This window comes from Xiphophorus hellerii, chromosome 17 (genome assembly GCF_003331165.1).
Source record: "Xiphophorus hellerii strain 12219 chromosome 17, Xiphophorus_hellerii-4.1, whole genome shotgun sequence".
Classification (NCBI taxonomy): domain Eukaryota; kingdom Metazoa; phylum Chordata; class Actinopteri; order Cyprinodontiformes; family Poeciliidae; genus Xiphophorus; species Xiphophorus hellerii.
The window spans coordinates 5125871-5140023 of NC_045688.1; the positions used below are offsets into that span (position 1 = coordinate 5125871).

The window sequence follows — 14153 nt, forward strand, 5'->3', positions numbered from 1 at the left end:
ATGGTTGTCTGAAATAACTATACTTTGAATACATTGTGTAATTAACCAGACATCAGAACTGGGCATTTTTCAGCAGATCAAATACCAGAAATTCTGATTATTTTCACCCAATCCACAACATCCATCAAAAGTACGAAATTACACCATTTTTGATGGATCACAAGTATCCACCAACAGCACGATGCACTCTCGTTTCAAACTGTACTACATTATTTACTTTAAATAGAAAAAAAAATCTGAATCTATTGTAATGGAAATCAGCAGGGGAGAGCTATAAGAAAACCATACAGACATATCGGCCAGGAAAAGCCTGATCGGTGCCTCTCCAGTTCACTGCTCTGTCTATAAAGTGGCGTGCACACAAATATGGTGCATAAGGAAGTGTTTGTGCTTCTAGCAGCCAATTTAGTTTGACTTGTGGGGTCTTCTGCTGACATTTGGGTGGTATTTGCATCTCCGGACGAAGCTGGCATTTTGAAAAGTTTCTGCAGGCTTCCAATCTTTCCCTGTTAACAATCCGAAGAGTGACGAGGAACGAATATGCATGCTCACAGCCAGCAAAGAGATTTCTCAGCCAGTGACCTTCGTAATTTTTTAAAGTGCTAATACAATATGTAGTTAAATACAACTAAGCAATTATGTGTGCATGTGTGTGTGTGAGTTTTTCAAATATGCCCGTTTGTGTTTCTGACTTTTTAAACAGAAATGGCTAAGAAAGTTTTCAGCTATGGTTCTGTGAGAAGAGTCTTCTGTTTTTGCTTTTTCTGTCACACTTAAATTTTTCAGATTTAGCTAATTCTGATTTAATTCAGTAAAGCAGCTATCCAAACCGGCTTGGTTCTCCGGAAAAAACTATTTAACAAAGGCGGTGGGACGTTTAATTATTGACATCGATCGTTCTGGGAAATGTTACAAAGCCCTTCCTAAGACTTTAGGATGAAGCAAGTGACAATCCACAACTAAATAAAAAATACAGCTGTGGGGAACCTTACCAAGAGAAGTAGGTCAACCAAGATTACTGTAAAGCAGCTTGATGATTCAACCAGGAGGTATTTTTCACACGGAGCCAGATTGGTTTCAATAGCTTTTTAAATGAACACCTGAAGTGATCATTTTAATAGATAAAATGATCACTTCAAAACTCTTTTTTTATTGACTCAGGTCACCTTTATCCATTATTGAAATCAGTTTTATACAAAACATTTAAGTCTGACAAAAAAGGGAACATTTTTAGGGGGCGAACACTTTTGCGCAGCACTGTTTATAATTTTAGTTGGATGATTACAGCGAGAGTCAACAAATCACTTTCACAGTTCTGTTTTTTTATTGCTGAGGTCTGCACGCCTCAGGCAGAAAAAAAAAAGAATGACATCATGCTGATTCTCCTCTTGACGCACTTAGAAACACACATCTAAGGCTGTGCAACTGCTGAGCTGAAAAGAGGGATGGGTTTTAATGCCCAGCGCACACAGGTGTAGTAAGCAGTGTATTCTTTAAGCAGACACACCAGCAGAAAGCTGACTGCAGCTGTGCAGCAGCAGGTGGCCTTTTTTCTTTAGAGCAGCATGCCCTTCAGTACTGTTCAAAACAAAGCAGTGATTTTCTATTTTTTGTTTTTGTTTTGCCTTCATCTGAAATGTTGAATGGTGAAAGCTTTTGCAACAGCAACTTTGTACAGTGGCTGGAGCAATAGCAACTGGGTGCAACTCTAAACACATTCTTCCTTAAAGGACCTGACACTAATCTCTTCTTATATTTTTGATGGATTTTTTGGGTAAGAGTGTTCAAGTTAAAACTATTATTTTGATTTTTTTTACTTGCAAAACTTCTACCCAAAATTAGGGCCCAGTTTTTTCTACCCATCCAACTTTTGATATTGATTCCGGTTTTGTTGTCAGTCATTTTTCTCAGCTTAGAAGACATGCACATGCACTGTTCTTTTCACTTCTTCACAAAACACCTGATAAATAGTCAGGTATAAAATGTTGAACCGTCAACGTAAACGGCATAGATTTCTCAAAATACGCACTCAGCATTTCTTTATTGCACCCACTTTTAACCCTAAATGCTGAGACAGTGAGAAAAAAATGGTTATATAATACAATGTCTTATTAATAATGGAGAAATGGAGAAATATAAGATAAGAACATTTTTGATTTAATTTATTTTAATAAAGGTATGTGGTCTATTTAGTCATACTACCTCTAATGATTTAATGATTTCCAAAAATTAGCTATAGTGATGTTAATTACCGTAGATAAAAGGAAAGCTATCAGATTTCTGTTTTGGCATATTTAAATAACTCTGAATACATTGTATACTACATAATCTAGGTTCTTCTTTTCTTTAATGTTTCCATTCAACATACTGTTGAAACATGATAAAATAAAAAAAATGACTTTAATTTTCCTGCTGTAAAGTCTTCATTTCTGTTCTCCTATTTGGTTTCACATTTGAAATCATACTGATACATGAAGTTACACCTGATGCAAGCGTCCATGCTTGGATTTAAAAGTGTGAGTGTAGGGAAAGAGTCAGAGGTTGGGAGATTGACAAGGTGCCTGTGGGGGGTGCAAAGAGAAGCACAATGGGACAAGCGATGGGAGTGGATGTAGCAGAGATTTGAGAAAAGGGACAGAAAGGCTCTGCCTCCCACTGGTGTAGCCTGGGGTGAAAATGACACGCACAGTGATTCTGCACTAATTTCATATAATTATCAACTCCTCTTCTTCTGTAGCGCAATATGCCAAGAAAGGACTAAGAGCTGGAGCAGATGTAAAATAGATGTAATAAACTAAACAAGGTTTTTCTCTCAAGGTGTTTTGTTACGCTGTGCACTTGACTTGGAAATTTATTTTTTAAATTGCTTTTCACATTTTTTTTGTTGACATGACACGTGAAAAGGCTTAATGGTGTGACTTTATTTTGAACTGAATAGAGCAGGGGTGGGCAACTCCAGGCCTCGAGGGCCGGTCTTCTACAACTTTTAGATGTATCTCTACTTCAACACACCTGAATCAAATAATGAGGTCATTAGCAGGACTCTGGAGAACTCGACTGCACTTAGGAGATGATTCAGCTATTGGATTCAAGTGTGTTTGATCAGGGAGACATCTAAGAGTTGCAGGACACCGGCCCTCGAGGACCAGGATTGCCCACCCCTGGAATAGAGGGTAGCAATGTGCAGGCTTATTGAGAATCCTACTGTTCAAAAATTAATTGCATATGTTTCTCTTATTATTTATTTATTTTGTTACCTAAACTCACTACATTCATTCCACTGATTTTGCAGTGTGTCAGAAACATTCCTTAGAGATTCAAGTCTGTTTTGACATAACGCCAAGTATGTGCAACTACATGGTGTTTCATCATACTGTTGCTGCAGATTGGTCCAACACATCTATGATGCAAATCGCCTGTTCCTTCACATTCCAAAGGTATTTATTGGTTTGAGATCTGACAACTGCGAAGGCCGTTGAAGTACAGTGAATTCCTGAAGATTAAAAGAGTTTGAGATTGAGTTTTGTGACATGATAAATTGTTCAGCTGGGTTTAACCATCAAATGATGAATAAAATATTCCTAAGAAGAGATGGACATGGACAGAGACGTGTTTAAACAATGACCCTGCTAACTCAATGTTGCAGCTGAAATCAAGACTTGCCAGACGTGGCATATTTCCTAGTCTATTACTGTCCAATTTGGGTGAGCCTGTGCAAATTGTAGCCTCAGTTTCCTGTTTGTAGCTGACAGGAATGCCGATCGCTATGTTCTGCTGTAACCCAACTGCTTCAAGGTGAGATTATATTCAGCGGAAGTTGTAAACACCGGCATTCACAACCACTGTGTCGTATACAGACATCTACCTAAGGAGAGATACCAAGGATTCTAATAGATTGTTTTTTATACTGTATAATGAAGCCAGAGTACCCAGAGAGAACCCACACATGCACAGAGAGAACATGTAAACTCCTTGCTACATCAAGTCCTCTTCATCACAAGTCAGTGTCTACACCCATTAAACTGGTGTCACTATCTGTTTTTAATGAGCAATTGAACTGGCGTACCAAATAAAGCTGCCAGCTGGTTTAGACAAAAGTCACAAGTAGACAAGTTATGTGAGCGTCTGCTGAATAATTTTTGAAATCTTAAAGGGACATTATAAAATTTATGAAGCAGTAGTGATTTCTGTCCAACAACCAAGTCATCTTGATATCTTTCTCAGTTTGGTGCTTTGCAGCGATGTTCACACCAACATTGTATTGTACTGGATGTTACAGCAGTCACTCATGTGTTCCAGGCTACCTGACAAATGTTAACTTTTGCATTTAAAACGACAATTAGGCACTTACTCTACTGATTGCTTGCTGTACTGTACAATTGATAGCATAAAAGCCAACTCCTGCGGTAAGGGTCAATAAAGTACAGCAATCCAATGGAAATCTGTAAATGTATTCCATAAAAGAATATATTAGTAGATTAAAACACATTTTTGAAATAAATTAGTGATTTAACAGTTTATCTGCGACTCCCTCTGCATCACTTATCTCAAACATAAAAGAGCTCTCTGCAGTGAAGCTGGAATGCCTAAGTTGTTTGTTGTTGGGTCTCTGTTTTCATTTCAGACCAGTGCCTTTTAATTACTAACGCAGGACACATTTTCCCTCAACATCTGTCATCAACCTCTGAGAGATGTCTGTATGTAGGCTATTAAAATGCAGCCTGGATGGCTTAGCCTTAAGTCCTGCTCACACATACGTGCACATAAAGCTTTGCTCGGCCAGCCCTTGCTCTCTCTTCTAATCTTTTCTCACTCGCTCTGAGGATTTTCCTCAGTAAACAGCACTTCTATTTCTCTCTCTCTCTCTTTTTTTTTACCAGCAACTCTTAAAAATGTAGTGCAGATTCAAGAAAGGGTGGGTTTTACCCTGGAAAGGTTGAAGAGGGATACACAGAAATAAAGCAGCAAAGATGATGGAAAGAAAAGCAGAATGAAGGGATAAGAATAGCAATACTTCAGAAAGTCTGCAGAGAAACAAACATTGACAATTTTTTTTTTTCGTCCAACCTTAGGCTAACAATATAGTCATTGTCTTTCGTTGATATCTTGGGAGGCTCCTTACTATTGTAACATTTCATTTGATCAGTTTTCAGCTTTATGTTTAATTCACATATGAAAGACCCATCAATAAATACCCAAATATTGAATGATGGTATTTTACTCAAGGATATCATAGTGTTCAGAACTTAATAAATAATAATATTTACTTACAAGCCCATCTTATGCTAAATTATATGTTGAAATACAGAGAACTGTCATTGTGTTTTATGTAACCCTGTGAATGACTGTTAAATCCAACAAATAACCTAATTTGTGGGTGTCTGAGGGAGTTAAATAAAAATGGATCAATGGATCTTAAATAGTGGAGTAAATAACTTAAAGATGAACAGTCTACATTAAGGGTAGGATTAAAAAGTCACAGAGATTAAATTACAGTGGACTAGTGCAGATCAGTATTTGCTACTTCACCTTTTCACTTATTTTTTTGTGAAACATCACTCAAAATTATTCAGATTTGCACATTTTTCTGTAAAGCATATGTAAGATATTCAAAAGAAATTGTGGCTTGAGAAACTGAGATACCTATATGAGATGCTGCTTGACTCCCTAATGGACGCCACTTGGAAAGCAGCCAGTCAAGGAGTGCCATCTACTTTCCTTTGGCGCTGATTGGCTGTATGGGCGGAAGTAGTACTAAGATGCTTTCCGCTGTTCAAGTATTTGCAGATTTTAGTTTTTAATGGACGGCTGTGGCCCCATGTCCACTGTCTTGAATTTGAAATTAAATCTGTGATTTGACTACGACACACAACACAATTGATGAACATGCCAACTGTTCCTGCTGGTCACGATTTACACTATATGTTAAATTTTTTAGGGTTTTCAGGTCCATCTTACACCATGATGTACGTACTAGCACTGTTTTTTATCACTTTCAAAAGTGAAGCTTCAGCCATTTTCTTGTGAGCTGCAGAGATCTTCCTCTTCTGCTGTCTTACTGGCACAATCCTGCAAGGAGATTCACATAAACACTGTGGGTATGACATATATCTAAACTCTAGCACGCACACACACACACACACACCCACACACACTAGATATTGTGCAAGAGATTATATCCATCATTGTGGGGGTCTTTTCTCTGGGTATTGAAGGTGGATAAACTCATTGATTGTGTTTATCTATCCCATAATGGAATCAGACTGGGTTCCCTGGGCAACTGGTCCAACAGACACCTCAAGCAGACAGTCGTCAGTCGTAGCTTAAGGGGGTCTAGTCTCAGCAGTGGACTTCTTATGAAGTCGGCTTATAGGTTCCGGGAGGTTTGAAGGTTTACGTGGGGAAGAATAGTGGATGCTGGGAATAGTTGACTGGTCAGATTAGAGGTTGAAATTGTGCTTGGACAAATGGTAACCCAACATAATGCTCTTCGCTTCAGTGTCATTTCCCATAGTGCCTTATTGGCTCCTGGTGGCTGCTTTTAAAGGGGATTAAGTTTTTTGGGGAGATTTTAGTAATCTGTATAACAGGATAGTTTGTTACCAAAAGGAAATTTTATGAAATGGAAGAATCTCATTTCTTGTATTCTACTTTAATCAAGCCTAATACTCTTCCTCCGACCTGAAACTATGAAAGGACAGAAGTGGGAGGACAGAATGCCCTTAATGCTCTTCGAATGAATGTCAGTGGGAGCCGCAGCCAAGAGAATTACTGAGCTACAGAGAAGCACAGGAAAATGTTTTTGTCAAACCTCTGTCTACCTTTGCTGCCATTCCCTTCATTTTTCTGATGTACGATCTAACCTTACAAAGATGAGCAGTATGACAGCACTCCACCTCTCATTAAAAACACGGAAATCTAGAGAAATGATACACGGCAACTCTGCAGCACAGCTTTTACTGCAAGAGATGAGGTGATTTACAGAAATTCTTTTGTTATTGTCTCTCGCACGTCCTTGTGTTCTTTCCCTTTGAATTCAGCCTCGGTTGCCCATCTTTCCTTTTCCTATCTTTCTTTCCTTTGACAACATGACCTGCCACTCTGTGTTACTGTCACATGAGCGAGTGCCAGCCCCCACATCACAGCAGCCTTTGATTGGCCAGGCCTTTCCAGGTCGGTGAGCTGCTGCCTGATAATAACCTTGTTTGATTGCTGGAGCAGAGATGTAATTGATTGATCTGCTCACCCTGTCTGGGGCCTGGGCTTCTGAAGTAGCCCTGTGTGTGCGTGGGTGTGTGTTGAAGTGGGGCGGGGGGTATTGGTTGATTGCTGAACGGAGCTCCAGATAAGCATACATGCACACATGCCTCGACCCACTGCTCAGCTCTCACACACACACATTTGCCTGCTCTGGTATTGTAAAACATAATATTCTCCAAGTATTAAAGGCGTATGGATGATGGAAGAATAATATGAAGGCATTTTGTGTTTAAGCTCTCTCCAGCCCATCTGCTCTGTGTACCTCTCTAAACAAAACCCACCAACCAATCAACAAGTCATTAAAACTCATTAAAATTCTCCCAACGCCCTCTGAAAGGATTATTTACTTCCTAATTGGTGGTTATATAAGTAAATCTATCTTTGTGGACGGTTAATTATTTTCAAAGATAGATGGTATCAGCTAACTGCAGCATTCAGTATATTTGTAGCTAAATAGACAAACTCTAAATAGCGTTCACACTTACTAATTTAGAATCGACTTTTATCCCCCCAACACACACACATTTGTCAGACAAGTGAATAAGATAGCAAAAAAGATTTTATGTTTTGAGATTTTTTACTGTAATTTGTTTGTTTAATTGTATTGTACTCATAAGAAAAATATACAGTTTTCTGTTCGGCTTATTTATGCAGCACCAGTTCTCAGTGAAAGCCAATCCAAGGAGCTTTAAAAGTCAAACTGGTTCGATTCACATCCAAATATTATGTGAATATAAAAACATTGTACATTCATCTTCAGCATTATAGCAGAATGAGGACAATTTTCTGGCAATGTTTACTGGCATTCTTAATACTTTATAATTTCCTCATCTTTGGCTTAGACCTGATGCCCAGCCGAAGAAACCAAATCCAGATTTGTATACATATATAAGAAAAGTTTTTCTTGTTTTCAACGTTTCAACATTACACATTTTCCTACATGCTTTCCGGAGATTTGAAAAGTGTTTTTGTTCTGGGGTGGGTTATTTTTTTTTACTTTTATAAATGAATATTCCTCATGACATGTTAAAAATAAACAATGTTTTGCAACATTTTTCTTTGTGGGGGAAAAAAATGCCACCCTGTGCCCGGATTGATTTAATTGCTTTAACATTGTTGCTTAATAAAGAAATAGTTCACCAGTGGAGGAAACAGCTCTGTACCGGGTATGTGGTGGGAGGCGGGGGGTCTCATCACAAAAAACCATTTTTTCTTGATTTATTACATCCACACAAAGCAGAACAAGCATCTACAGCAGTAATGACTTTAGTGGGATTTCTACCAGAACAAACTATAAAAGGGAATGAACAACAGAAGAGAGGTGAGGGGAAAAAGAAAGAAAAAACCCCCAGCAAAAATCCATTTTGTTTGATGTTAGTGTCTCAGCCTTGCAAAAGATTCTACAGGAAAAACCCTGAGAAATAACATTAGGGGCATCTTGTAATGTGATTTCTGCTATGTGTGAATATGAGATTTCTAATGGATCCGAGCACATTAGAGCAGTCTTTATCTGTAGTATTTATTCCCCCTTGGCTTCAAATGCAATTTGCTAAGTACGACATTTCACTCAGCTCCAGTTTACCAGCTTTCTGGCTTGAAGGGATATAGGGGAGAATAATAATATAATAAGGGATATGTGGAGGAGGGCGGGCCCACGTGTACAGTATAGCATTTGAGACAAATTGATACTTTATAAGAAGCATATTCTGTTCCTGTTATTTGGAGAATATGCAAATATAATAGCTGTAGGAGAGAGGTTCTGCTGTGTTTTTGAACATTTTCATCTACGTGGGATTGTAGTGAGGGGAGATTTAGGAGGGGATTGCATTTGCAGATGTGTTAGACCTTTCCAACACTGGAAGATTCAAAATATGTTTGTATTCTCAAAATACAACGCACGACCAAACATGGGCTTTCTGGTCAGAACAACCCAGTCTTTATAACATAGGTGTACAGTAAAACCTAAACTGTTTTTTTTGTTTATTTTTTTTTCTTTCCCCCAATGTTAAGAATTTTTTCCAAGCAAAAATATTATCACAAGTTTTAAAATTGTATTGTTAATACTGCTTGTGTGGTTTTGATGTTTTACTATTTTATCTCATGGCTCTTATGCTGAATATCAAGTGTTTAACATGCTATAGCTACATTTTGGCTTAAATTTAAAAAGGTTATGCATGTAAAAGATCACTGGAGCTTCTTTTCTTTTAGCTCAGTGTGTGGGTGATGAAATTGTTTATCCATTTGTCACGAGTCTTCCTTTACAGCAGCCATAACTGTAAATATGCAGTGCAAAAATCTTAATTTAATTGTTTGAAAAAATGTGTTTAATGTTATTCTCTGAAGTAATATCTAGAAAGTTAGAGAATTTTTCTGTTTTGAACAGAAGTTTATTTTTTGCCTGCTTGCTTTCGGTGCCTTTGGCATATTGAGTCTTTTTTTAATCTATCATAACAGCTTCTAATCTGAAGGCAGACTTAATAAATGGCAATTTATAATTTTCCAGTGAACAGAGTTAAGTTCATACTTAAATAAAAAAAGTAACAAAAACCTTTCTGGTATTTCTACAGTGCTCAGATTTAATCCAAATGTTGTTTTCAGAGTACTGAGCTATTTGGGGCAATGTGACATTTTCAGAACAGCCAACCAGTGTCCCAATTCTTACATCGTGACAAGGACAAAGATTCATATCCATCCTCAGTTTTCCTGGCACTCTGATACTGCTTTTGAGTTATGAGGGTCATGGCATCCCTGATTAACATTCTCATTTACATGTTTCTGTCAGCATTTCTGCAAATCGTCCCAAATCAACCAATATGGTGCACTCTGAGCTCTCCAGGGGCTTAATGAGCTAAATTAAGAAGGAAGTCATTTAACCCCTGCCTGCAACGCAATCACGCGCCCATATGCACAGCCTCGGTGTTGCTCGGCATACCTGCTCATCACAACCAAACAAGCAGGAGCGTGCTAGCACATACGCACTGTGTATCTGCCTCACCTCCACCCCAGATTTCAGTAGATGGGAGATAGAGCAAGGCCATTATGCAAATGTCAGGTGTCAAGTGTAAATGAGGTTGGAGGGATGGGTAACAGAAGTATTGAATATCACACCGGCTCCCTTGGCAACAGCACCGAGGTACAGTAATGAGAGCATTCCAGGATGTGGGCTGGCAAAAGCTTCGTTACACTGAAAGATAGAAATGTGAGAGATATGAATTTAGTCCGCTGGGTCTTGGTGGTTTAAAACGGCATAGACGGCACCATCTGCTTTATGTACAGTACAAAGGAGATTTGAACAGGCGGGTGCTATTCTTATAAATCTGTGAAAGTTAAAGCTGCATCAACTTTTTATAGGAAGATTTAGAATGTCATTTTATCGCAGAATAATATTTATTTAAGCGACATGATGTGAACAAAATACCGGATTTCTGTTTGCAGACATGTTTTATATATGCTTCCCCAAAGCTTGATAATGGGTCCTAATGCCTAATTAATTGCCTCACTTCAGTTTCTCATCATCTCATCCTATTGCTCAGACTGTCTTCTTTGTTCATCTGGCTCTCTTCTTTCACAGACTCATCTTCTGCTCTCCCACGGGTGTTCATACAAAGATAAAACATTCCCGTTATTAAAAGGACCCGAGTCGGCATCCGTTAATTTAATTATTGATAAAAATCTGAACAAATAATTGTCTGAAGGTCATCTAAATGTTAAACTTGAAATCTCCTTAATCACATTATTTTTATCGGCGGAAACCAACCCATAGAAAAACAGTCTGCCAATGAAAGCTTAATGTTTTTGTTTTCTTTTTAAAAACAGATCAATTTCGCATACCTTCCCTAACCATAATCACTGCTAAATAGATTATGAGGTGATTTCATTAGGAATTTCTTCTACTACAGTGTTAAACTAAGGCTGACTTGGTTTTCCATTCTTAAAGCCAGCTGAGCTCCACACTGTTATGTCACCAGAAACATCTCACTCAGCAAGTGCTTGTTCCTTTCTCTCCTTTATTCTGAATTTTGGATGTGTAAGGAACCTGTTCAACAACACAAATCACATCATTTATTTCAGTAGCCCCGAAAAAGTATCCTAATTTCACCATTCCCATTCACGGTGATTCGGTGATTGCTAATATGATTGTTCACAGCATTTATGACTTTTCAACTTGATCAGGTATCAGCAGAGCAGAAAGTGTTTTGAAACCACTTCAGAAATGGTGTTTGTTGATTGAACTGAAATAAAAATAATACAAAATAAACAGCAGGGAAATAAGAGGCAGGGAGATAATTATTCATGTGCTAGGAGCACTTCTTTCATTTATGTTGTTGCTGAATGGCTTTTACTTTTTTGTCTTAGGACAAGCAGATAATAACCTATACCAACTCAACACTTGTCAGTGCATCTCTTTAGAATTGTTACAATACAAATAATAATAATAAAAAAAATCACACTATTGCTTTATTTTTTAACATTAATATCAATATTCTACCCCAGAAAAAGCTTAGCATACATTAGTAGTTGGAACTACAGTATTGACACCAGTGCTTTTCTTTGAACCAGCTAAGAGTTGGTGCAGAGATAGCGCCGGTCTCTCAGCTTTATTTATTTATTTTTTTACAGTGACACTGGCACAATTGAGTAAACAACGAAATGTAAAGGCTGGAAAAGAATTCTGCATTCAATATGTCCAGTTCAATAAGCTTTAACAACTTAATTTTGTAAAACAAGTTTACCAACAAAGCTGTTTTTCCACAACTTTAAGCAACTTAAAAAAAAATCTCTTTGTCAAAATGGCATCTTTTATTTTTTTTTTTACCATTCACTCCAGTTTTGCTAATTATTGGTTCACATTTGGGACTTTCAACACTAACCAAACATATTAAAAGCCCTACTATAGAAACTTGCTTTGTTTTATTATGATGATATTTTCACCCAAAACGAACTTTTGTGGTTTTGTTACTCTTAGCACGAATACCTCTGCAGGAGCTTTTTTGGTGAAATGTTGTCTGACTATGTGGTAGGACACCAAAAATATATATCAGCATGACTTCAGTGGTTGTTCCAAACTGCTAATTGAATGCTGACTGTGTAATAAGAGCTCCAACTACTGCTTCAGCACAATAGCTATAGACAACAGATTAAACTGGTCTTTGACTGGAAGACTACAACTAAGTAGAACAGAATAAAAACAATTAAAATAATTTTATTTCAGAAACAGAGAAAACAAAAGTCATAAGTATTTACATGCCAAAAGCAGTGTACATAAACAGTTGAAAAGCACATAGCAGAAAAAACCTCTTAGCAATGTTATTACAACCCTTAACAGTATTTTAGATATTTTTCTATAACAAATGTACAGACAGTAAAACAGGTGTATTGAAATCCTTTCCATTGCATTTTCATCCTCAGTTCCCCACATGTTGCAGCACAGACAGCAACTTCCACTTTCTCCCAGGAGACAAGGCTGTCAGCTTCAGCACTATAAAGGGATGGCAGTGACTTCATCCTGCAGCTTGTTGTTGAACCAGAATCTCTCATAATCAAAACTTGCTTAGATAATTAGGTTAGTTTGTCATTTCTCGGCCCACAAGACGGACTCAGCGTGGGAGAGAGAGTGGGCCGCCAGCTGTCATGCAGACAGGTAAAATGGATCAGTTGTGTCTCATTTTATCAGTGAGTTGTTACTGTCAGTTTCAGAGCCTTGGTGTGAGGTGCTGATGTTGGTAAATAGGTTTTTGAGAAAGGAAAAGAAATACACCATTGTTGCTTCCTCCTCATTAAAAGTTGGCATATGAAAGTATTTTCATATATTATGTTCAATAATTCTGTTCATATATGCAAAAGAAAAAAGTGAATGTTTTTGTTTGCGTCTTCAATGCATGACCTTCAGCATGTTCTGTAGCGTCTACATGTGAGGTTAAGGTTCTCAGTTGGGAAAAAATGCAAACTTCCTTCCTTGTTAGAAATTCAAATTTAAGTCCCTATCTGTGAGCAATAAATAGTTGGGCAGCAATGTCAGGGTAGGTGTTGGTTGGCTGTCAAGTCAAAAAAGAAAAATCCCCTTCATCCAGAGGGAGCTTGTAATATAGTCACAATGTTGTTGGGATGCCATCTTGTTGTTCAAACAGCTTTATTCACAAATGAGTCAGTGCAGTTTTGTTGCTCATTCTGGTCCAACAGAAATGTCCAAGCTGATCTGACTGGATTTAAATGGGCTTTAGGTAATGATTTCTGACAGATCATTCTGTCTTCTTTACTCCAACATTCTGGACGTAGTTTCAGATAACACCGGCTCTGTGGGGGGGCAGGCGTTGACATCTTCGACGAGACCTGGTCCTAGATTTTCACAGTTTCTGTAGTTCCCTGTGTTCCTGCACGATTGATGTTCCTGTGAAGTAGGTCATTGTTGGCTTCGATATTAAGTGAGGTTGGGTGGTGTGCTTTGCTCTTCATTTGGTGTCATGGTAAACCTCCCCATCTGACGATGTACTTAAGGGGACTGCAAAGGAAGCAAATTGATTTGATTTACAATTTTATGCAAATCTTGCATAAAACATGATTGTAAACTACTAAAACTGTTCTTTCCTGTTGCTCTTTTAAATATTAATCTAATTAAGTTCCACATTGTGAGACATATACCTCAAGCTTAAGCGATCAGATGAGAAATAAGGCCATTGAGGAAAATATTCTGTACTCATGACAAAATTTTTGTGATTAACCCTACTGTAGGAAAGTGATGAAAAATACACACAGATTAAATTTAAAATAAGCTAAATGGTTGTGCTTTTGATGCTACGAAACTCCACAACAACAGATCAGTCTTCTGGCATTCAGTGACAGGATAAATACTGTTAAAAAGTGTTCAATATAAAAACGGGGCGTCTGATTTGGAA

The 14153-nt window shown here is 37.8% G+C and overlaps 1 protein-coding gene across 1 annotated transcript in view; it reads left to right on the plus strand.

The window, feature by feature from the left end:
- exoc4 (exocyst complex component 4) overlaps positions 1-14153 on the plus strand; it is a 121832-nt gene that overhangs the window by 47436 nt on the left and 60243 nt on the right. The gene's annotated exons all lie outside the window — the stretch shown is intronic.